The sequence below is a fragment of the Thermobia domestica genome, chromosome 1 (assembly GCF_964235325.1).
Source record: "Thermobia domestica chromosome 1, izTheDome1.hap1.1, whole genome shotgun sequence".
Classification (NCBI taxonomy): Eukaryota; Metazoa; Arthropoda; class Insecta; order Zygentoma; family Lepismatidae; genus Thermobia; species Thermobia domestica.
In genome coordinates, this window is record NC_137454.1 from 74,430,278 (window position 1) to 74,453,121 (window position 22,844).

At 33.5% G+C, this 22,844-nt stretch overlaps 1 protein-coding gene and 1 long non-coding RNA gene across 4 annotated transcripts in view; both read left to right on the forward strand.

The window, feature by feature from the left end:
• Positions 1-1,608, forward strand: part of LOC145686214 (uncharacterized) — a 117,357-nt gene extending 115,749 nt beyond the window's left edge. For all 3 annotated transcript variants that reach the window (XM_081759281.1, XM_081759291.1, XM_081759272.1), the window contains exon 17: positions 1,432-1,608. The gene's annotated coding sequence lies outside the window, so the exon portion shown is untranslated. The remainder of the gene's footprint in view (positions 1-1,431) is intronic.
• Positions 1,609-7,828: 6,220 nt separating this feature from the next.
• On the forward strand, positions 7,829-21,888 carry LOC145686227 (uncharacterized). Its single transcript, XR_014131541.1, has 3 exons — positions 7,829-7,986; positions 17,304-17,519; positions 21,739-21,888. It is a non-coding gene; the product is annotated as an uncharacterized LOC145686227 (long non-coding RNA).
• The last annotated feature ends 956 nt before the right edge of the window (positions 21,889-22,844 follow it).

Sequence of the window (22,844 nt, forward strand, 5' to 3'; positions counted from 1 at the left end):
TTTGTTTCATTATAAATCAATTGGAAATTATTTTTTTTTTATTTTGAGTGATTATTAAACGATAAGAGCACTTCATGCTAATGAGATGTAAGTCTAAATGAGTTTTGCTCTCAAATCATGAGGTGCTCACCACTGTATTTTACTTTAATGGAACATGACAGTGATGGGCACCTAGTGCCCATAACTAGCCTATATCCTTTTTCTTCGAGTTTTAGGTCTAAAGACTGAAATAAGTAGGGTGTAATACGTCTCTCCTCAAAAGGCAAACTTTTTTGTGACGACATTCAAGATAAATGGAAGTATTGAATAAGTCAACAATAATATTCTTGAACAATAATTGAGTAGCAGCTTCATGTTGCGAGTTACTGTTTTATTAAAGCACAAAATGTTTGAGTGAAGCACAAGCTGCTGTGCTTCCTGCTCCAGAACGTATTACAGACGTTAGAAGTATAGGATCAAATTACTGAACAGAAACAGGCAACAAATGGTAGTTATGAGTTTGAAGCAATGCTCCTTTCATTGACTCTAAAGAAAACCCGCTCTTCATCTGTGAAAAGTAAAGTGTGACAAGTGTCTTTATTCTTTTATAAATATGTATATATGAGTTAAAGATAATTAAATGTATTAAATATGTGGTAGTGCGTTAGGCCTCTGGTTCGATGCCATCTCGCGCCAAGGGGGCTTTGTGGTTTGCCGTGTGTGTGGTACTCCCTTTTCCTCCTACTTTCTTCATTTCATCAAATTATTCATTACTGTCTCCTTAGCCTGCACGGCATAATCGTGGGACATAAAACTGAAAGATTTCATTTCAAAATACAGAAATATCGGGAAAAGGTAGAAACGGGTTCGATTCTCGGCAGCTCAGCGACCAAGCCATAAAAGCATACATTGTATGTTTATTGTGATTTTGCCTATGTGGCTTTTGATTAAAATGATAAATAACAAGTGCATAATTGAAAAAGATATCTAGACTAGTATATTAGCATCAATATGCGTGCATTTTCATGCTGTGTTTTTATGAAGATTTGAATTATTCACAAAGGTTTGGGCAGATTGCATATTTTCTATGGTGCCGATCCACACACACATTTTGGACAGGAAGCCATACTATTTTGTTAAAAATAGAAAAAAGAAAAGAAAAGAAACTAGTGGCCAAAGTCTCACCTAAAAATTTATTTATTTTTTTAATTTATCCATTTCTATGTCTTGAACATGTAGAATATGTCTTGAATATGTTGTTACTTTTTGGGAAAATATTTTAATGTATTGCTGATATTAGTAAAAATACGTTTAAACTATGAGGTTTGTGTTCTGTATACTTTTAATTAAAACACCCTACCTATGATTTGTGAAACGCTTTTAAGGACGCTCTTTTAAGGACTTTGTTCTTAGAATGAAATTGTTTCTAAAACACAACACTTTCTCTTTCAGCAATTGTGTGATAATCGTTGGGAGCATCTGAACTGTCTGGCTTAGATATATTTTGAAGGATCTACTTAAACAGAATACTACAGAAACAGGATCTACTAATTAAATCAACTGTCCTTACTAGTCTTTTTTTTTTTTTTGTATTTAAATTAAAGAAATAAAGGATTTTTTTTAAAGATGTGGGTGATGAATGAGTTTGTTGAAATTTATACAAAATTTGTTTATCAAATGTTCTATAGAAGTACGTATTTACCAAAAAAAGTACTTAATTATTAGATAACTCAAAGTTAAACTACTTTTCTTTTTTAATTAGAAAATGAGAAACCTTAAAAATGGTTCCGTGATTAAAGTAGCTGTATCAAGGCTATGGTGAATTACTGACACATTCGTAAATCGAAACCTCTGTATTCAGAAACTCAAATATAAACAATTTTGTAAAATGATCTTGTTAAGATAGAAATAGAGCAATTTATACACAGGATTCGGTTTTCTCCCACAACATTTTATCATAAAAATCTGTTATAAACAATATAACACGAAGTCATTATAAGTGCGGTCCTAAGACTAATACAGAAACCACCAAGAGTTAGGGTAAATAGGTGTCTTAAGGCACAAGCAGCCAAGGGAAGGATTTCTACAAAGTTCTATGCAAGCTGAGTGGGCAGGAGGCCTCAAAGCTCCAGACAAGCTAGAAAGCTTAGGTTAGTTAGGTTAGATCTCTTACAAGGGACCATTCAGTTTTCGACAATTCGGTATCTGAAAATGCTTGCTATCGTCGTATGCAGCACCCAAAGAAACCAAGGAAAACAAGTTTCTAGCGGCAGACCGGAAACAGGGCCGGAGATAAAGTGGTCCAAAGTTCGAATACAGGACGCAGAAAGTGCATATAAACATCATGTAATTTTGAAACGAGTGGAGAAATTGAGACCAAATTTGAAGTGTGAGTATCGAGTATGAAGCTCTTCGGATTAGGTATATTGCACATCATGTCGGCCATCTTAAAAGTCACCATATTGGAGTTATCGAAAATAAAGAAACGGGAAGGAAATCATGTGGCATATCAATTTAGGATAGCTTATTCCCAGAAATTCAAATATGAAGTTAGTTTTTACCAACCCTTATGTGTTGAGTAGTTACGGATTCTGGAAATTTTGGACAGGCGAAATTAATGGTAGTATCTTCTGCCACTTCAATCGATTCATGTGAAACAGAAACATAATCAAAATAGGGTTGTGAGTGTGGGCACAGTTTTAGAGTTATTGCTGAGGATAAGGGAGTATTATGTTGTTAAATCAAGCTTGAAAGTTGGATACAATTCTATCAATGTAGTACCTTAAAGATCCTCGAAATAGCTACATGAGAAAGTTGCTCATGAGGCGGAAACTACAGATGCTTAAATTCCAACAGTAATTAGTGTTAATAGGGAATAGCGTTTTGAACCTGTAACCTAATTTTAAGTAGACCCACTGGAAAATGTTGGCGTAGTACCTTACAAAACACGACTCCTGTCCCATGCAGAGTCCTTGTGTATTTATGACTTATTCCAGCTACAATTACTGGTTCTAACACTCGTTAGTGCTCTTCTACGCATACACCGACGATTGTGGGTTGGCAAAAACTACCTTCATATTTGAATTTCTGGGAACAGGCTATCCTAAATTGATATGCCACATGATTTCCTTCCCGTTTTTTTATTTTCGATAACTCCAATATGGCGACTTTTAAGATGGCCGACATGATGTGCAATATACCTATTCTGAAGAGTTTCACACTCGATACTCACATCTCAAATTTGATCTCAATTCCTCCCCTCATTTCAAAATTACATGATGTTTATATGCACTTTCTGCGTCCTGTATTCGAACTTTGGACCCCTTTATCTCCGGCCCTGTTTCCAGTCTTCCGCTGAAAACTTGTTTTTCTCGGTTTCTTTGGGTGCTGCATTCGATGATAGCAAGCATTTTCAGAAATCGAATTGTCAAAAAAAAAAAAAAAAAAAAAAGACCCCTTGTCAGAGCTTCAAGCAAGCTAAGAGAGTGGAGTCAACCAGCTGAGACTGATGTCGATTGAGGCGTCGCATGAAATTTTACATCTACTTCTTAGCAGCAGTGAAGCTGGTGCACCTTTTCTGTCACATGACCAGATGGTGACGAGGATTCCTGTTTGTCTGCTTCATGTAATAACTTGTAATTGAAGAGCGCGTGGTTTTGTTTATAAATAAAAAGCATGTGTTGGTGTTTACAAATATAAACCACGTGTAGGATATTACAGTATGCTTCTCTATGATAATCAACTACGACAATTTCACTTCTCACTAAGATGGTGCAATGAAAATTAGCTGCAGTACTAGCCAGTACCAGATCACGGCCTACATAAAATTTCAATCAAAACCCCTCGGTAGCCTACTTCCTATAAGCATGAAAAGTTGAAATTTTGCAAAAATGTAAGATTTGTGACATAAGTAAAGAAAAAATGCATAAATTCGAAAATTCCTTCTCCAAGGAGGAAAATCATGGGGCAAGGGTAAAATTACATATACTTATTTCACTTGATTCAAAATAATAGGGTGCTTCCTCTAGATAATCCCCTTCCAAATAATCATGTCTCATCGGTGTCCACTATTCAGAGGTTTTACTGTATGATAATCAATTAGAGAGGCATAGAGAACTCACCTCTGGCGTGAATGGTCGAGCGATTTGATTTCAAGTTTGGTAGACAACATTATGTACGTAGGCTTCAGTTTCCTCCTATATTCTCATTCCACCATTTCTTTCATAACCATTTAATTCATTAATCATCCATCTCCATTAGTCATACGTGAGGTACCGTTAAGTTAAACATTTCATTTCATTTTATTTCACACTGAGAAAGGAAATCATATATTTAGTTTGATTCTCATGATACAGTACTCTCATGTATCTGTGTGTTTAGCAAGCGTGTTTTAGGTACACAAGATCTCAGGTTCCTGTTACAGTGCAAAACGTTTGGTTGAGCCACGAAGGTATTAGGAAACTTTCGGATTAAGAGGTAGCAAACTCTGACTTAGAAGGCCAATAAGAATGGCTACAGAAGTCGTAAATTAAACCACATCACTCAGATCAACGTGCATACTCTGATTAGACACAATCTTTCTTGTGTTGTGGCATAGGAAGTTCATATAGGTTGATCTGCATAGAACTAAAGGATAACGCATGAAAATGTTCGTTATACAGGAGCAATTTGTCACTGTATACATAGATCAAATGAAGAAGATATGTAGAATGTGTGGACGAGTAAAGTTTAAATAACAATGATCTTTTCTGGATATTTTTTCAGATACAGTACATAAGCAATTGATACTACTATTACTACTACTACTACTACTAATACTAATAATAACACTAATAATAAATTATTTATATCTTATATCTTAAAGTACAACGCTTAATGCTAAGGAGTCATAGTTCTACGTTTGTTTGTGAATTAAGAATTTCTTTCTAGAGGAGCGCCGTAGTTCAGTGGTAGAACGCTCATTTCTGATGCGTGGGATCCCAGGTTCAAGTGTGTCCGTGTGCGTAGGCTTTCACGGGAATCTAATGTTATTCCCCACTTTCTTCATTCCACCATTTTCATTCATATCACCTGATTGTCTCCCTTAGTTTACAAACGCGGGACGTTATTTTTTTTAAATTTTAGTTTGGTATCTGTATTTTACATCGTTGTGCAGCATCGATGTAACGAAGAACAGGCTCTGAATCACCACTGAGGCTTGACTACAGTGCATCTGGCGGATCCATATATCACAATCCAAGATCAACTTCCAGGCCGTTCCTCATTCCATTATTTCGCCTCTAAGAGAACTCGATTGTAGGATCACGTCGCCGTTCCAAGCTAGAAATAGGAAATTATGAACAAAGCTGGAAAACAATAAAGTCGGAGAGAAGAGACAGTATCTTGTGAAAAGCCACGCAAATTACACCTGCATCTATATTATACAATATCCTCTACATTAGTGATTCTCAAACTTTCCGATAACGTGGACCCCCTGTTCATTCGGAAAGTGATCTGCAGACCCCTCTTGCAATGCTATCTGAAATTTCACATGGTATTAAATATATATATATATATATGTATATGTATATATATATATATATATATATATATATATATATATATATATATATATATATATATATATATATATATATATATATATATATATATATATATATATATATACTAATTAGAATTACCACTGGCAAGAAAAAGATCAAGAAAAATAATGCAGTCGAAAATTCAATTGAAAATACAGTAACTTTCAAGACTGAAAATCAATGTCATCTTTTCTTTCTTTCTTTTCTTTTTTTCTCCTTTTTTTTAAAAAAAAGGAAATCTACGTGATAAATTCTTAAATGTGTGGTCACTAATATGAGGAATGAAAGTCATTGTGTTTTTCCATAATTGCATTGAAATCTGGAATAAGTTTTGTCACCATCAATCTTAGGTCCGATTCCATATACTAAGACGGTTTCGTTTAAGGTTTTAATACTGCAAAGAGCAGAAAACGTCTACTCACATAAATAAGTGGTAGGAAAAGGCATCAAATGTTGCAATGCCTTTTTAGACAACTCTACATACTCACAGCACACGCAACCAAAAGCTACAAAGTTTATTTTCTTTGAAAAAGTTTTTCCATGAAGTATGGCAGGATAGTTAAAATAGCTGTTCTTGTTCTGTGTTAGAGAGATTCATACCTTGTATGTCACGGATTTCTACATTAGTGAAAGTATTTTCAATCCAACCATTACCAGGTTGTGGAACAGGGAAATATTCTCGAAAACTTGCAGCTAATGCTCTCAAATGTTCCACTAGTCTTTTGTGCATTTCAGCAGTGAGTTTTTCACCTGAAGAATCAATGAAATCTTTGAGCACTGGAAATGATAAATAGTTATTGTTTTGTACTCGTACTACCACATCTGCAATTTTCTAATCTTAAAAATACTTCTTGCATAACAACTGTGAGTTTCATTTTAGTGCAACACATTTCAATTTTTTCCTCGCGGACCCGCTGGCTAGGTCCCACGAATCCCACTTTGAGAATCATTGTTCTACATGAATAAATAGAGTTGCCCACGAGACGAGACAAGAAACAAAGGTTTATCGTCTCGTCTCGTAAGTTTTGTAGAAGTCTCGTCTCATGTCGAAATTTTTCTCGTAATTCTTTTTTTTTTCTAAATTTAATCTAGAAGTTCGTTGGAATTCTTTTGTATCATGAAAGATCCACCAAGAAAATGATATAACAACATTTAAACCAGATTTGTTATTGGGATATATTGTGTAATGACATATATATCCTTAAACGTTGATAAATGCTCTTCATTGCGTTCGTGCAATAACTTTATCATATTATAAGTTTTTATATTATGAACCATATAACACTAAAATAGCGTTAGAGATCTGAGACTTGGGTGAACTACTGTTGCCAATGCGACTCGAGAAATGTCTCGTCTTGTCACGAAAACGAGACGAGATTTGTTATTTTTCTCGTCTCACTTCGAATTTAACAAGCTATTTCTCGTCTCGATTCTTGTCTAACATTAATAAAATGTGTTTAGAAATTAGTATGTGCCTTTCTTCTAATTTCCTTCCACAAATTTCATGTTATAATTGTGTTACTGTGTATAATATTCATTATTAAAACTGGCTTATACTTATGATTCACCACACATGGAAACAGCGCCTGAGCGATCCTAGATTCGATTCCCGGTGGAGGCACTCCGTCGAAAAAATGTAAAAGCTTTTCCAGGACAGCTATCCTGAGTGAGGTTTTCCTGGGTTTTCCTCATTTACACTAGACAAATTCCGGGATTGTATCTAATATGCAGGTCCCATGCCGATTCCTTCCTTCCCTTTCCTCGGATTGTGCGATGGCCGAGGGACGTCATCCCTTATACGTGACATGCTAATATGACCACAGATGGCGAAAGCCCAGAAATCTACCTAATCCTAATCCGTCCTGAAACTGCGCTGTATTTATAGTGCATACTTCATTTCATTACTTTTAATTAACTGTATTATCTTCGTTTTATTTGTCCTTTTGATTTAAAAAACATGTTTTCCCAAAAATTTTCCTATCCACCTAATGAAGAAAAAAACAACAAAAAAGATATATTGAATTTATACTAAAATAACATTAAATCTACTTTCATTAATAAGCAAATGTATTCTCGAAAGCATCCTCGAAAACCTCCATTTGTAACCTCGAAAATTGGTACAGTGACCGAAATACCTCATTGGAAAATAACTATCAAATATGTTTGTCTTTACGTTACTAGTATGTTCCATAATTAACGGTATACGCTTTTGATTCTGTGTTGTCCGATAAGATCACCGTTAGATACTCAAGACTGCAGCTAAATTGAAAATATTTTCAGATTTGGGTCATGTCCTCGAAAAGAAGTGCGATGTCCCTATGTATAGATTGCAAAACCTATAAAAGTATCTTGACTACACTTTAGGAGTATTTATCAGTTGAGGCAGTTCAAGATGGCACGGTTTTCAGCTCTTGTTAGAGTGTTGGTAAGAATTTTTGTTATATCTTATTGTATTCAGTTTTCTTAGTGTTATTGACTATACTTTACAAAGTGCTCTGTAATTGTATTATTTGCTCGTCTTCAAGAATCTCCTCACAAATCCTTTTTAGAAGTTATATGGTTAGTTGAGGGATGTAGCTTTATCTTACATATCGTTTTTTTTAAATTTATTTATTTATTACACATGTTCAGTGTCGTAGGTGCAATTTCATCAACGAGGGAGGTTCAATATCTTGCTCAAGACGGGAAATAAACCCTCGCGTAAGCTACTGCAGCAAGGCTTGCCAACCAGACGATACTTTATCGTGGCATACTATAATTTAAGCGCCCTTGCGGTAATATACAATAATTAAAGAACGTACATTTTTTTTTTTTGCAGTTTTTGAATGTGCAAATAAATTACAGATATGCTTTAAATAATAATCTAATACATACAAACACTGAGGTTTTTAACAGTCTTTTCCGATAAAATAAATCAATAACGATCTGGGAATTGGCAAATGGCAACACTGCATCCATTCTTTAAATTCAACTACGTTTACCAGGGAGTGGAAATATTGGTATTGTTCAGAGTGGTGTTAATAAGGATAAAAATAGGGGGAAAACAGGCGAGAAGAGTGACGCCGATTTGAAGTTGGAAACTGAAGGTTACTAGATAAGTTTATTATATATTATCGCCAGAAGCGTATTTACGATTTTGTTTCGGGGGTGGCTTTGCTAACTTTCGGGGGGGGGGGGGCAAGATATTTCATATACTTTACTATAGTAAGTAAGATTTTGGGGGGCTTAAGCCCGGAAGCCCCTCCCCTAAATACGCCACTGATTATCGCTATTATTAGTAGTATTATACTTGTTACTGCAATTATCATAACGAATATACAATATTTTTTTTGTAATAGGGGTCTATACGATAATTTTAAAGACGAAAATCGATAATTTTATTTCCTGAGGTTGGCAACTCTGTACTGCATATATTTACTAATTAGCAATAGGTCTGCAAGTTCAGATTCATAAAAGTAACCAAATAAAAGCAGTAAATAGAATGTATGCATGTATAGATGAAAATACTGTATATGTGAGTCAAATATTGGTTTGCGATAATACGATGTTAACTTAGGGTTGTCATTCGCCCGGAAAATACGGGACCGTAACGGAATCGAGATCTGCGATTCGAAAATATTTCTCGGGACGCTTAAATGTCCCGGATTTCAGCGAAGAAAGGAAGGAAATATTACAGTTTGCTTTTATCACAGGATTAGGTATATAATTATTCTCTTCAACTACTGAGTATATGGCATTTCAAAAGTTAAAAAAAAAAAAAAAAACAACTTAAATGCATACAAACATGGATTTAATAAGTTCGCGATTTAACTACTTTAACATTGAACGAAGCATTCGTTTCAATGGGCCAGGGACAAAAGGTTTTACTGCTCAATCTTAGTCTTATATTTAGTACTCTGATTTAATCTGCATCTTGCTTCTGAAATATTGTAATCCATTCTTTAAATAAATAAATAAATAAATAAATAAAAATACAACACGAGCAGAAAAAACGTGAGAAAGGAAACATCACACCTTAAATGAGCTAAAACAGACTCTGAAAGCCACGAAACAACAGATAATGAGAATTAAAAAAAAAAAACAAAAAAAAAAAAACATTGTGCTTACCAGGGGGAAGGGATAAATAATCTGCTTTCGTTTGCTTAACTATGGAGGAGAAGGTCTACTAAAATGACTAAAAATGTTATTACGTAATACTTGAACAACTCTATCTAATGGAAGAAAGTAAATTAGTATATAACACTTAGTTTCATTTTAAGCATATCAAAGATTCTCGTAATTTAATAGTGTCCCGGATTTTTGGTTGTGAAATATGGCAACCCTATGTTAACTATAATTGAAGAATGGATGCACGGTGGCTCAGTGGCAGAGCGCTCACCTCTGGTGCTAGGAGGTAATTGAGTTTAGTAGACAACTTTGGGTCCGTGGTTTTTCTTGAGTTTTCACCTTTTCCTTTCACATTCTCATTCCACCTATTTCCTTAATAATAATAATAATAATAATAATAATAATAATAATAATAATAATAATAATAATAATAATAATAATAATAATAATACACTTGCTTTAATCGTCCAACTCCTTTAGCCTACCAGGCATACGCATGGGACGTAAAACCGAATGATTTACTTGATTTTTCATTTGTAATTGACGAAATACTTATACGCATGTGTTTCTCTTTTCCTTTTCTTCTTTCTCTTTTTTTAATACACTTTTCATTTGTTTAAAAGGATTTCCTGCATTACTTTATTTATAAAAAAAATGTGTTTTTAATTTTTAAATTTATTCACTATCCTAAATTTCTGTGATGAACAAATTCACTTTAAACTAGTGGTTTCCAATCCGGGGAGCATGAAGTACGAACAAGGGGGGCGCAAGCTATGGCAGAAATAAAATATGAAATTATGAATAAAACACAACCTGTAATAAGCATTTACACTTTAGCTTTTGCAGATTTCTAAACGCTACATATTTGATATTGAGTTTTCCTATCCAAGATTTCTACAAACCTAAATAGTTATACAAATTAAATATTTTTTAAATAAAAAGTTATCAAAAAATAGTACAAAATGCTATCTCAGTGTACAGTATAAGACGGAGTTCAAATACTTATAAGGCAAGGAAAAAGGAAAACCTCAGTTTAATGGTTGATATTGCTTTTCCTTCACAAATTTCTTGATATTCGGTGATAAATTCGACAAGGTTTATCTGAGATCACTTTCTATTTACATAACTGATTTACAAGGAGCCTAGCATATATGCTAAATTAGATTTTTCTTATGGTTATTTAGGTTATTTAACTTAAAATGTAAATGTTGTAGCAAAGTAGAGTTAAATTAAATACCATACAAACGCAAAATAACTTTTGAGTAAGAACTATGGTTTTATAAAGATCAACTTTGGTAATAATAATAATAATAATAATAATAATAATAATAATAATAATAATAATAATAATAATAATAATAATAATAATAATAATAATAATAATAATAATAATAATACCACACTCCAATGGTATGCAGTCTTACTGGAGAGTAGGATATTGTTATTAGTATTATTATTATTGAAGATTTGAGAATCATGTTTGACTAACGAGCAAAATGGACGGAAGTGGGGGGGGTGAAGTATACAAGAATTATGAAGGGACGAAAGGTAAACATGGTTGGGAACCAATGTTTTAAGCCTATTGTAAACAGACATCGAACAACAAGGTTTTTTCATAATGCGAATCTTTCTTGTATTAAAGAAAAGTAACTATGTAAGCAGGGGTGTACGTGGTCGGACCCCCCACCCCCCAAAAAAAACTTCCTAATTCAACATACATTTGTATACTTTCTTAATAGAACTATACTTGTATAACAGGGAAATGATTGATGTAGCATGAAAATTTGATTTTCCTCTTCATTTGTACTATTTCTCTTATAAAAACAAACTACTTCTATCATTTTTTCCTCTGAATGTATACATGGAAGTATTTTGCAATTACCTATCCTCTTTTCGGATACAGAATAATACCCTTTCAAATACTACATAGACGTAGTGGCTTGTAGTATTGGATCTCTCCCAACAAAAAATTCTGGATATGCATCTGGATCATAGCAAATTCTACACTCTTTCGTTAATGTGAGTAGAGCTACTTTGGTATCAACACTTATTAGGATTTTTTTAGGCCGTGTCTGGAACTGACAATTGTTGGGTATCATTTGAGAAATGCTGCAAAATCCTCTTTATTTCGGTATTTTGTAACTTGAAAACTGCTGGCGTCCAAAATGCAATGTGGGAATTTTACATCTCCCCTCACCAAGGGGTAAAAGTGAGGGGGAACGCAGGGGATGTCGTCTTCCCACTTCCAGAAAATATCTATGGCGTCTTCCCACTTTCTAAAAAAATTACAATAAGCAAAGATAGGCATGGGGGACGGCGTGACGTCATACGTCCCCTACCTTTTCAGATACACTTTTAACCCTGCCCTCACCCCCGCCATTCATATGAGTCCCGTTTTTGCAAGTTAAAATTTTGATCATCTTGCTATACTAGTCAGTAATATTTATCGAACGAGTGTTTGATGTAATGAAAGCTTTATGATGAAATTATAAAAACAGAATGTCATAAAAACTTGTGTTATCGGAAATTTCTGCTCAGATTAACTTGAAAATGGCCGTTAAGTTTCCTACTGAGACTACTCTTTAGGAATGAGGAGCTCCAAAAAACAGGTAAGGTAAGCGTCAACAATAACTACTGTTTCGTATTATTTTCATTTAAGTTGGTGCGTACAGTATAGTGTTTGATTAATGATAGTGTTCGAATGTAAAACAGTGGTTAGTATTATAAGTAACGGCAAAACTCCAGTTTCATATGTATATCCCCAATTACTCAAATACTCGCCTTGTTTTTCGTTTCTGGCAATCTTAAATATAAACTATAGTATTTAGTTTGGAATTTGTCTGAATTCACACAAGGTAAAATATACCAGAGCAGGTTGCGTATTTCCGTAATCCAGCTCTCTTGGAGGTGAGATAGTGTGGTGATGGTTGATCTGGCATGATGTTTTGTTCACTTTCCAATTGCATCGAATTGAAGACCCGGTCATAGTTCGGTTAGGTTAGGAATTAGAATTCTGGGTTTTCGGTAGCTGTGACCATGTTAATCTGTCACGTATGATGGATTATGATCATGCTGTCTGGGGAATTGAAAAAAAAGATACGAATAAGGAAGGAAGTGGCCTGAGAGTGTTGTTAGGTATCATCTCGGCATTTACCTGGTGTAAATTAGAAAAAAGACAGGAAAACTCACTCAGGATGGCTGGTCTGATAAAGCCTTTATACTTTTCCGACCAAGTATCCCCACCGGGAATCGAACCCAGAACCGCTCGCATCAGGAGAGAGCGTTAGCCACTATGCTACGTGTGGCCACCGGTCCATAAGAGGGACAACAAAGTTTCGGAGGGCCTAGACCTATGGGGGTCCGTAAAAATTATTATTATTTTAGTTTTCTTAATTCAGTTATGCGTTCTTTCTTTGAAGCTTCAGACAATGAAAAAATAATCTTAAGTTTTACTATAGATTAAATACAATAAAAATTAAATGAAGAAAATATGGATTTATCGTCATAAAGTTATATTTTAAAAAATGGCACTACGTCAGATTACTATGCATTTCAAATCAACATGTTAAAACAAAAACTCACAATACCTCATTCATTATCAGTCTTACAAACGAAGGATGCTACAGTAACACATATATCCTTAAAAAATCCAAATTTTGGAGGTCTCTATAACATTAAAATGACCAGTGGGGGCTGCAGTGTCAATGCGCATCAGAAGTACCTTGGTGTCGAATACTATGACTATGATGTGACGTATTTCTAACAAATAGCAACAAATTTTCAAGGGATTAAAAAAAATTAATTTCTTCAAAAGATTTTATTTTGAAAAAAGTGCTTAAATAACCATTCCATACTATAGGTGGTTTTGATATCTGAAATGGGTTAGGATAGCAAATTACTGTAATTACCATTATGGTCTGTACGTTTATTGAAAACCCAGCCATATTGTTAAATGTAATACGTTCCACTTGTTTTTGGTGTTGTAGAGGCTTTCAAAATTTGGATGTTTAAGGATGTTTGTGTTACTGTAGCATCCTTAGTAGTAGCATCGAATAATAAATGCGATATTGTGAGTTTTCGTTTAACATGAAGATTTGATATGTTTAATATTCTGACGTAGTGCCATTTAATATATATATATATATATATATATATATATATATATATATATATATATATATATATATATATATATATATATATAGCTTTATGTTGTGTTGGCTACACTTTTAATCGTAATATTGCTAAGTATATCAAACAATGTTCCCTGTTGACAGTGGCGTGTTTAGAATTTTGTTTCGGGGGGCTATGCACAATACGTGAATAAGCACTAATATTTTTCCTTTTAGGTGCCGACAAATTTTAATAAAGTTTTGCATATAACATTTATTTGGGAGAGGGTTTGAGCCCAGTAGTCATTCCCCTAAATACGCCACTGCCTGTTGATATTTCCATGTTGCAGAATGTCATCAATTTTTATCAATTAGTTTAAAAGTTACAAAATTGTTTCAAGATAAATTGTTCTTGCTGTATATTGTCAAAAGTGTCTAAATTTTGGGGGATCTAATTTACTTCGTACTTCGAAAATTTCTTGATATTTGTCCTTGCAAAATATGTGGATACACACAATAATCAACACATGATCGGATCATTTGCAAAGAGACTTCAGTATGTTACGTAAATAGCGAATCACGACACAGCGTTAGAAATGGAATTTTCCACTACTTGAAATTTTTAAATATATTTTGCATTTTTAAAAAGCAAATTAGATCTCATATGTTAACTAGTTGTTACAATAACCCAAAAGATGAAAAACAATTGAACTCGAGTTGTTGAATTCTTCGTAGAAAGAAACGTATTACAAGTGCTCACAGTGGCGGCCGGTGGATTGTGGTTTCGGGTGTTGCAGTACGAACGATAAGGGACAAGAGATATAAAGTGGACTCATTGACTAATCAACATAACTTTAAATGCAAATGCTATGTGACATGTTATATTAAATAAAATTCTGTTTTTAAAAAAATAAAAAAATGCAGAACATTTTATCCGATTAATCACCTTAATTAATTAGTAAGTTCATTCTCTTCTCTTTGATTGGAGCAAATCTGTCTAATACACCTGGTTGAACTCTGGTATTCTTATTGTCAGGTCTTTTTCGATGGAAACATAACCAATGGTGATAACCTTTCTTGGGACATTCGATTCCTTGAAGGTGTCAATTCTTTTCGATGTGGAAAAAAGATTTTCTTATTTTGCTGACGCCATTGGCACATTTAATATTAATTTCAGAAGCTTTGTAGATTCACTAAATATTTTTTCTAGATTATTGCGAACGATTCATTATACCAAACTCTGTCCCTGACAGTGATCCGAATTCTTCTTCAGCGTTGACTGAAGAGAGATCGTAGCAGAGATTAGTGTTATATAAACAATGTACATTGAACACACTTTATTCACAGTTTATCCAGGAAAATTTAAAATAAATTGAGGAAATGTATCTAGTGCAAACAACATTACTGCCATAAGATATTCTGAAATTTAAACTGGAGTTTTTTCGAACACTCTCCTGAATTGCCCTTTGCTTGTTTTGTCTAAGCCTTAATTGCAAGTTTTTCCTCAGTTGAAAACTGGTCAATGTTTTTTGTAAGTTATTTACATAAGTCATGGTATACAATTAATTCAGAATTTGTAGGTTATTTACAGAATTAGAGAACACACAATAAAATTAAATATAATAATTAAAAACCAAAACAGCTGATACAAAAGAGGTACTGGTATATGAATTCCGAATGTCACATATTCATACATCAACACACACACACATGTGCGTAAAAGAAAAAACTACATTCCAAATCATCCGTCTTGGTTGTTACGCAATGCACGATGAACACAATATACTTCCACATGAGGTGAAACGATGCTTATTTATGTCATATGTTCTGGAAAGGAAACCTCGAAACCCGCCAGATGTAGGATCAGCATGTAACAGAAGCCAAAAATCAAAGAACATCAAAACAAACAGCATTGCCAGTTCTACGCCCAGAAATGTTAGCTGGGAGGGATCCAAAGTATTTGAGGAAGGTCCAATCGTCTACGTAATATCGAACCTGTCTTCTACTACACCCGAAAAGACGATAAGTAAATTACTGTCACCTATATTTTTTAGAAAAAATTATAGAACGATTATGAGATAGGGGAAAGGAGACTTAACATTCGCTCCAATTGCCGCGCTGAAGGAATCTGGTCGTTGTATGCTCGCTGCAACACAATATAAATTAGAGACTCTGTGACGGATTATTTTTCGCTTTTTAAAACGGATTAATGGATCGGTCAATTACAGAAGTAAAAAAATATGTTATTTAAAGTGTATATATGCGAGTAATAAAAGTATTTTTGTGTTCTTTACCACTATTGATAATAATATTTTTTCTTGAAATACTTTGGTCGTTGCGCAACGCTGCAACACTAACATTAGCCGCCACTGAGTGCTCACTTTAATGATATCTATAGATTTGATGCTAAAAATAGACGTTGAACTAAGTTATAAATTATAATAAATGAGCATTAAATATAAAAAGAATAGAATGTTTTATCATTTAGAATATAAAATAATGAAAATTAAATATTATATGTCAAATTTAGTATGTACAGACTTTTACTCTTTAGTATCAAATTTTATTTTGTTCCTTGTTGATATCTTTTGTAAAAAGAAAAATCCTTCTTTCCCCTATGGTGAAAGTTCTATGTTTATAATTTAACCTATATGGTATTACTTATGTATGAGCTAATACATATGATATATGGTAATACTTACGTATTGTGTTTCGAAACGTACGTTAAAAAATGCTCCTGTTTTTTCCCTCGATGAAGTTGCTTTCAATGCAAGCCAAACTCATGGTACAAAATTTTGCATTGAAATAAAGCTAACAAGAGACAAGTGATGACAAGTAATTTACAAATATTTTATTTGCGAGGTAAGTAATAAATAGCATTTAGTGCATTCTGTATGCTTATTCAGATGTCTTCCCTTCTTTGCTGTCCTCAGATGCACATTGCAAATGTGTCAGTAGTGTTCGTAAGTTTCCTTATGAAAATTTCCCTTATTTGACACAAAAGGTCCCCTTTTTCTTATTAAATTTTCCCTAGTTTGTTGATTGTCCAATACCTATGACTGCAGTTACGTAATAAGATTACTTTATCACTTTAGCTATATTAAAGGAAGTACTAACCACATATGCTTTTTTTTTTTTTTTTTTTTTTTTTTTTTTTTTACCTTTTCCTTCAACAAGAGAAAATACACACAAATATACACAGCTTACAATGGAAGCAAATTATGCTACTTTGAATAAACACACACACTATTGATGTATTAGTTTATTTCTGAAGAACAGAAATTTCTTTTAACGATTCATATTGGTCAATCAGTCAGCCATAGAATTTTCCTTGATTTTTACGTTTTATCCTAAAATTCCCTTTTTCTTTTTTTGCTAAATTTACCTTCAAAATTTCCCTAGATTACGGAAATTTCCCTCAAACTACGAACACTGTGTGTCAGGAGAAGTGAGTAGATACATAGGATAAACTTAATATTTTATTTTATTTTTTTTAAAAAAAAACGAATTTTGTTGTTTACAGATTGCCTTTGTCGTTGTGCTTCTCACTATTGGATTGGTGACTTCAAGTCCAACATTTCCACAAAAGAAGGTCCATTATATGTTAAATCCTCATTTGGGATTCGCCAAATACGACACAATCAAGTTCCAACCTGTTGGGTCACCTTTTGATGATGCTCCTCGGAAGCCTGTAATATCTACGGTCGTCGCCCAGCAGTAAGCTGTTTATACTATGAAGGTTAGTGTGATATAGAATTCCTTTCATATTTAGAGTACTTTTGTTCAAAGTAAATTAACTTTCCATTTTTAACAAAGTGAAAGTCAAATCCTAGAACTATCAGTGTGAGGACTGAGGACTGTTCTCCCACATACGAAAATGAATTATCATTATTTTGATGATAAAATTAATATACTTACAATATTTCAGAAATTTTATGAAATACTCCGCCTTTAATGTTGTTGAGCTCCAACGCCATCTTTATTTTTAGCCTAATGATTTATTTGGAAAATTAGATTTCAGCAGCGTTATTTTAGGCATTGCTTGAGGAAAGAGGGAGCAAAGTACTAGAATATAAAATTTCACGGTTTTTATTACTGTATGATTATACTATTGATAAAAATGCGCAAACTCGAGCGGGAGCAATTGTTCTGAACACCTGTGTCATTTTTCTACTTTCTTTGAAATAAAGTGTTAAGTTCAATTATGTGATTTTTTTGACTAGCTAAATGCCTTTTGATTTTGCAAAATGAATTTGCATTATATACAGGGTGTTCATAAACTACAAAATAATTTTGTAAAACGTATCCTCACTCAAAAAACATGAAAAAGATTAGGCCTATAGATTACCATTTCAGAACTGTAGCCCACTGAAATTTAGTCAACAGCGAAATGTCAAATGAAGATCGGATAAGAAAAAACATATCCCAGTAAACAAGCTCGTCTACAGTAAATCTAATTGTGCCCTTAATTTCCCTTGATACAGTTAAACTTAGATATTATCTCTGGGTAAATTTTAAGTGATACTTCGTGTCCAGATAGTTTTCACATATAAAGCTGTATATGCTTAGACCAGATGTAAGAATGAAAGCTGCGCAGTGTGCGCTTTAGACTTGGCCTTAAACATTCTTCCTGTATATGGCTTTCCCAAGTGTAAATTTTAAGTCACACTTGACAGGTGTGTCAATTTAAAGGAATTTTAATTTTAGTCTTATATTACGCATTATTGACAAGTTTGAAGTAAGCTTGCAATTGAGATAGCAAGTTTGCTATAGCCTTCGTTAAGTCTGCAGTCGGATAAATGCAAGCTTGTGCAAACCTACGGACTTAGCCTTGAAAACTTAAGCAGGGCTTTAAAAGTCTGGAATGCTATTAAGGGTCTTCACTACAGCGAAATTAAACTACCGCTAATTTTAGAGTTTTTCTGTAATATCTTGAAAACAAATAAAAATATTCGTAAAGCAGAAACGTAGTGAACCTTCATCACAATTCACCTATCCGCTTTTGGTATCCCGCTATTTAAATAACTCGCAAAAAATGCTAATTCTTTCTATAGTTGCAAATCGAAAGCAGATAGATGAGTTGTGATAACGGTATCACATGCAAAATCGTATTATCTAGTTCACTACGTTTCTGCTTTTCGAGTATTTTTTATTTGTTTTGAAGACATTACAGAAATACTCTACAAATAGCGGTAGTTTAATTTCGCTGTAGTGTAGACCCTTAAGGTAGTGCTTTTTTTTTGTACCTAGATTACATTTAATGTGCAAGTAGATATGTAAAGTCTACGAGTTTTCAGTTTCTGATACATATTTTTTTTCTAGAAAATCTGAATTTCCTTCTATTCTTCCGAGGCTAACCCTGTTGGTTCACCCGATTCACCTACATTGATATATACATAACTAGAATCTAGAATTGAAATAAACATTATGTTATTTCACCTGACTTCCATCTGACATTTCATTCTCGGAGTTGTCTCTTTTTATTCCGTTCCGATCAATTTTTATCGCACTATAGATCCGAAATAATGCATTTGTGCATCAATGTTAGTTTATAGTTTTTAGATCGTGAATTCGTGTGCGGCTTCATTCCCCAAAGTCTTTTGATGTTTTTCCGAAAATTCTATATAAAATTAATATTACTTAGGTCTATTTTAAATTTGGTTATTATATATTTAAATTATAGAAAACGAAATTTAAATTTCATGACGTAATTTGCACTTAATATAGATTTAAGAAAGGAAATCAGTAAAATCAAATCACGGAAATTCCAGGTCCTTTCAAGCTCCCTTGTGTCTACCTCGTGGGATGCGCCTTTGGCGTGCGAGACGCGGGTTAAAGTCTCGGCAGGAACACATGTGGTGCGGATCTCACGTTAAGCTGTAGATCTACGTTTCATATAGCCTCGCTGCTAAAAGGGACCGCTAAACTCAAAATCCAATTAATGCAGTTCATTTCAAACAAAACAATAATAATTCACCACATAAATCAATGGATTAAAAAACAAAGATGACACGGGTATTCATCATCGATAATATTATATCTAATTTAAAATACGATTTCCCTTTTGTAATACCTAAAGGAAAAAGAAAAAGATTAATGCATTTGGTTACAAATAGGAAATTCCATTTGCGTATATTTTCGTGCAACTATGCAACATATTCGTTTAGAGGTTGCAATGAAATAACTTGCAAATTTCCAGCATAATACTCAGGATAATTGTGTTCCTTGTTCTTCAGGAATGTACTTAGCAAGATCGTCTTCATTTGACACGTTTGGTTAATAGTTTTAAACACATGTAGAAAAATAAATCTTGTTTTAATATTAATATTAGCAGTGGTTAGTTAGCACGCTCTTTCGTGTCTTTGTTGAAATCCTGAAATTACTGAATGTGATTTTCCTTTTGTTAAAGCAGTTCTTCGTAGTGAAGCTTCCATTTTTCTCACGCCACTCTGAAGTTCCCATTAGCAGTACCTACTACGTATATAGCCATGAAAATTTAAAGATTATTTGTAAATGTCGAAAGGCTGCAGTTAAACCTATTTAGATTTGATGATTTGAAAATATTGATAAATTCATTTTTGTTGTACATCAAATCGATATGCAAAGTCAAACTATTGCTTTACAATATATTTTTTCTAAAAAAAACTTTCCTATTTATGAAATGTCATCTTCAACTAGTCAATAATGATAATATATACACCTGTTTTAAACACTGGTACATTAACGCGCAATAGCACATACGATTTTTGTGCGTGTGAAAAATAAATCAACATCTAAAAGATAGTAAAGAGGACGAAGCCTAGAAGTTTTAACTTCGTCCAGTAGATGCTAATCGCTGTTGGATGTTTGCTACCATCTAACGGCGTAATCTGTAACTTGTAACATTCAAGAACGTCTTTGTTTCAATAGTAGGAAATGAGATACAGATAGCCGCCTTTATAGTCACCATTATCCATGAAAATGTTAACGGATTGGCTTCATTAACGGTGAAAAATATTAACGGATTTACTTCATTAACGGCGAAAATATTAACAAATTGGCTTCATTAACGGAGAAAATATTAACGGATTGACTTCATTAACGCTGAAAATGTTAACGGATTGACTTCATTAGCGCTGAAAATGTTAACGGATTGACTTCATTAGCGCTGAAAATGTTAACGGATTGACTTCATTAGCGCTGAAAATGTTAACGGATTGACTTCATTAGCGCTGAAAATGTTAACGGATTGATTTCTTTAACGAACTCGGTCTAAATAACCGTTCTAGCTACACTGTTAAAAATACTTTCTCAAAACTGAGAAACTGTTTCTTATCTGTGCACCTAGGAGATCTTTTCTTAGAAATAAGTGTTTTAAATTCTCATTAATGAGAAATAGAGAGAAATAGAGGAGGTTGTATAAAGCGGAACGAGACACCACACTGTTGCTTTTTTTAATGAACGAGAATTGCTAAATCTCATTTCTAAGAAAATATAGTCTTGGTGCACAAATAAGAAACGGTTTCTCAAATTTAAGAAATTATTTTTTTTTACAGTATATCTATTGCAAAAAAAAAAAAAAAAAAAAAAAAAAGATTTCAATGATTCGCTTTCGTTCAGGAGTTATCGTATGGATAAAGAAGTACTGATATTACAATCTTATTAGACCCCTTAGCGTGATCTTAACAAAAAAGGAACACATTAATTTTGATGAAAGAGGAACAATGAAAAGTGACAACTTCTTTAATAATTTCTTTAAACGTATACCTAAAATAGGTCCATGCATATAAGGGTAGTATTTTTTCTCAATTCTACCACTTCGGTAATTTCTCATTCGTCTTGATTTAGAAGTAACAGAATATTCCATTTGTTAAAAATTTGTACTTTAACTACAAAAAAAAAAAAAAAACCTACAATATTAACATTTTCTTAGTTTAATGGAACTTGATTTTAACAGAGCTTTTCTTTCTTTTCTCTAGGATAGTCTTCGAGGAAACAGTTTTGGGAAACCACTGAAGATATACATATTTATCAACTATGTATCTCAGCAACTATCGCACACATTTGTAATTTAGTTTAATATATGTCACATCCTATTTATTATAAATAAATTACTATTTATTACTACACACAGTGTAATTCTCTACATTGACGATACTGTTACTTATTTGATCACTTTTTCTATTATAATACTTGTAAACTTCAAACCTCCTCCAATATATATAAGTATGGCTGCCCGCAAGAAAGGACAAACGAGGGCAGTTATCCCCTTGGATTTTCGAAGTGTGTTCAGTTTTTGAAACTACATGTCAAAATACACTAATTTGTTCTCACATACTACAGTATTTAATATATATCTATTAAGTACTATAGTTTATTTACTTTACTTACTACGGAAATGTTCATAAATAATTGCTGTTTCATAATATGTAATATATGCACGCGTGCATCAAAATGTGTTTGCATTCGCGGCTGTGTTTGTATGTCGGTCTATTGCATTGTCTTGGATTAGGTCTTTGCCCTCCTCCTCACATGGAAAAATCCTGGGTGCGTCCCTATATATAAATATATTTAGGACCTAGGAACATTTTAAGTTGTAATTGTAGCCAAAGTTCGTTAAGGTTACTTTTACGTAGTAAAGAACACGTTCTGGGTTCTTTCACTTAAGTAAGTACTAGAGTTGTCCACGAGACGAATTGAAACAAAATTTTCCTGACGAAATACGAGACGAGACAGAGCTATTCCTGTAGGAACATGTACACTTTCCTAGTCGAGTCATGACACCTTTTTCTAGACGATAAATCCTCAATTCTTGTGTCGTAGGCAACTGTATACAGCAAAAAATGATGATGTTAATGTACTAAATTCTAACACAGGCTAGTGGTCTCAGCATTACTAACACTTTTAGAATGTTATTTAAACACCAACTGTCCAGCGTTGCGGTTAACACAGGCACAATGTTAATGGTTTGACACAGAGCCGCCGTTGAATAAAACTAAATTAGACGACAGTGTTAATTGTGCAGTGTGAAAATAACATCGCGGTGAGGTTAAGGAACTAGGAGGATGAACGGAGGAACGCGAAA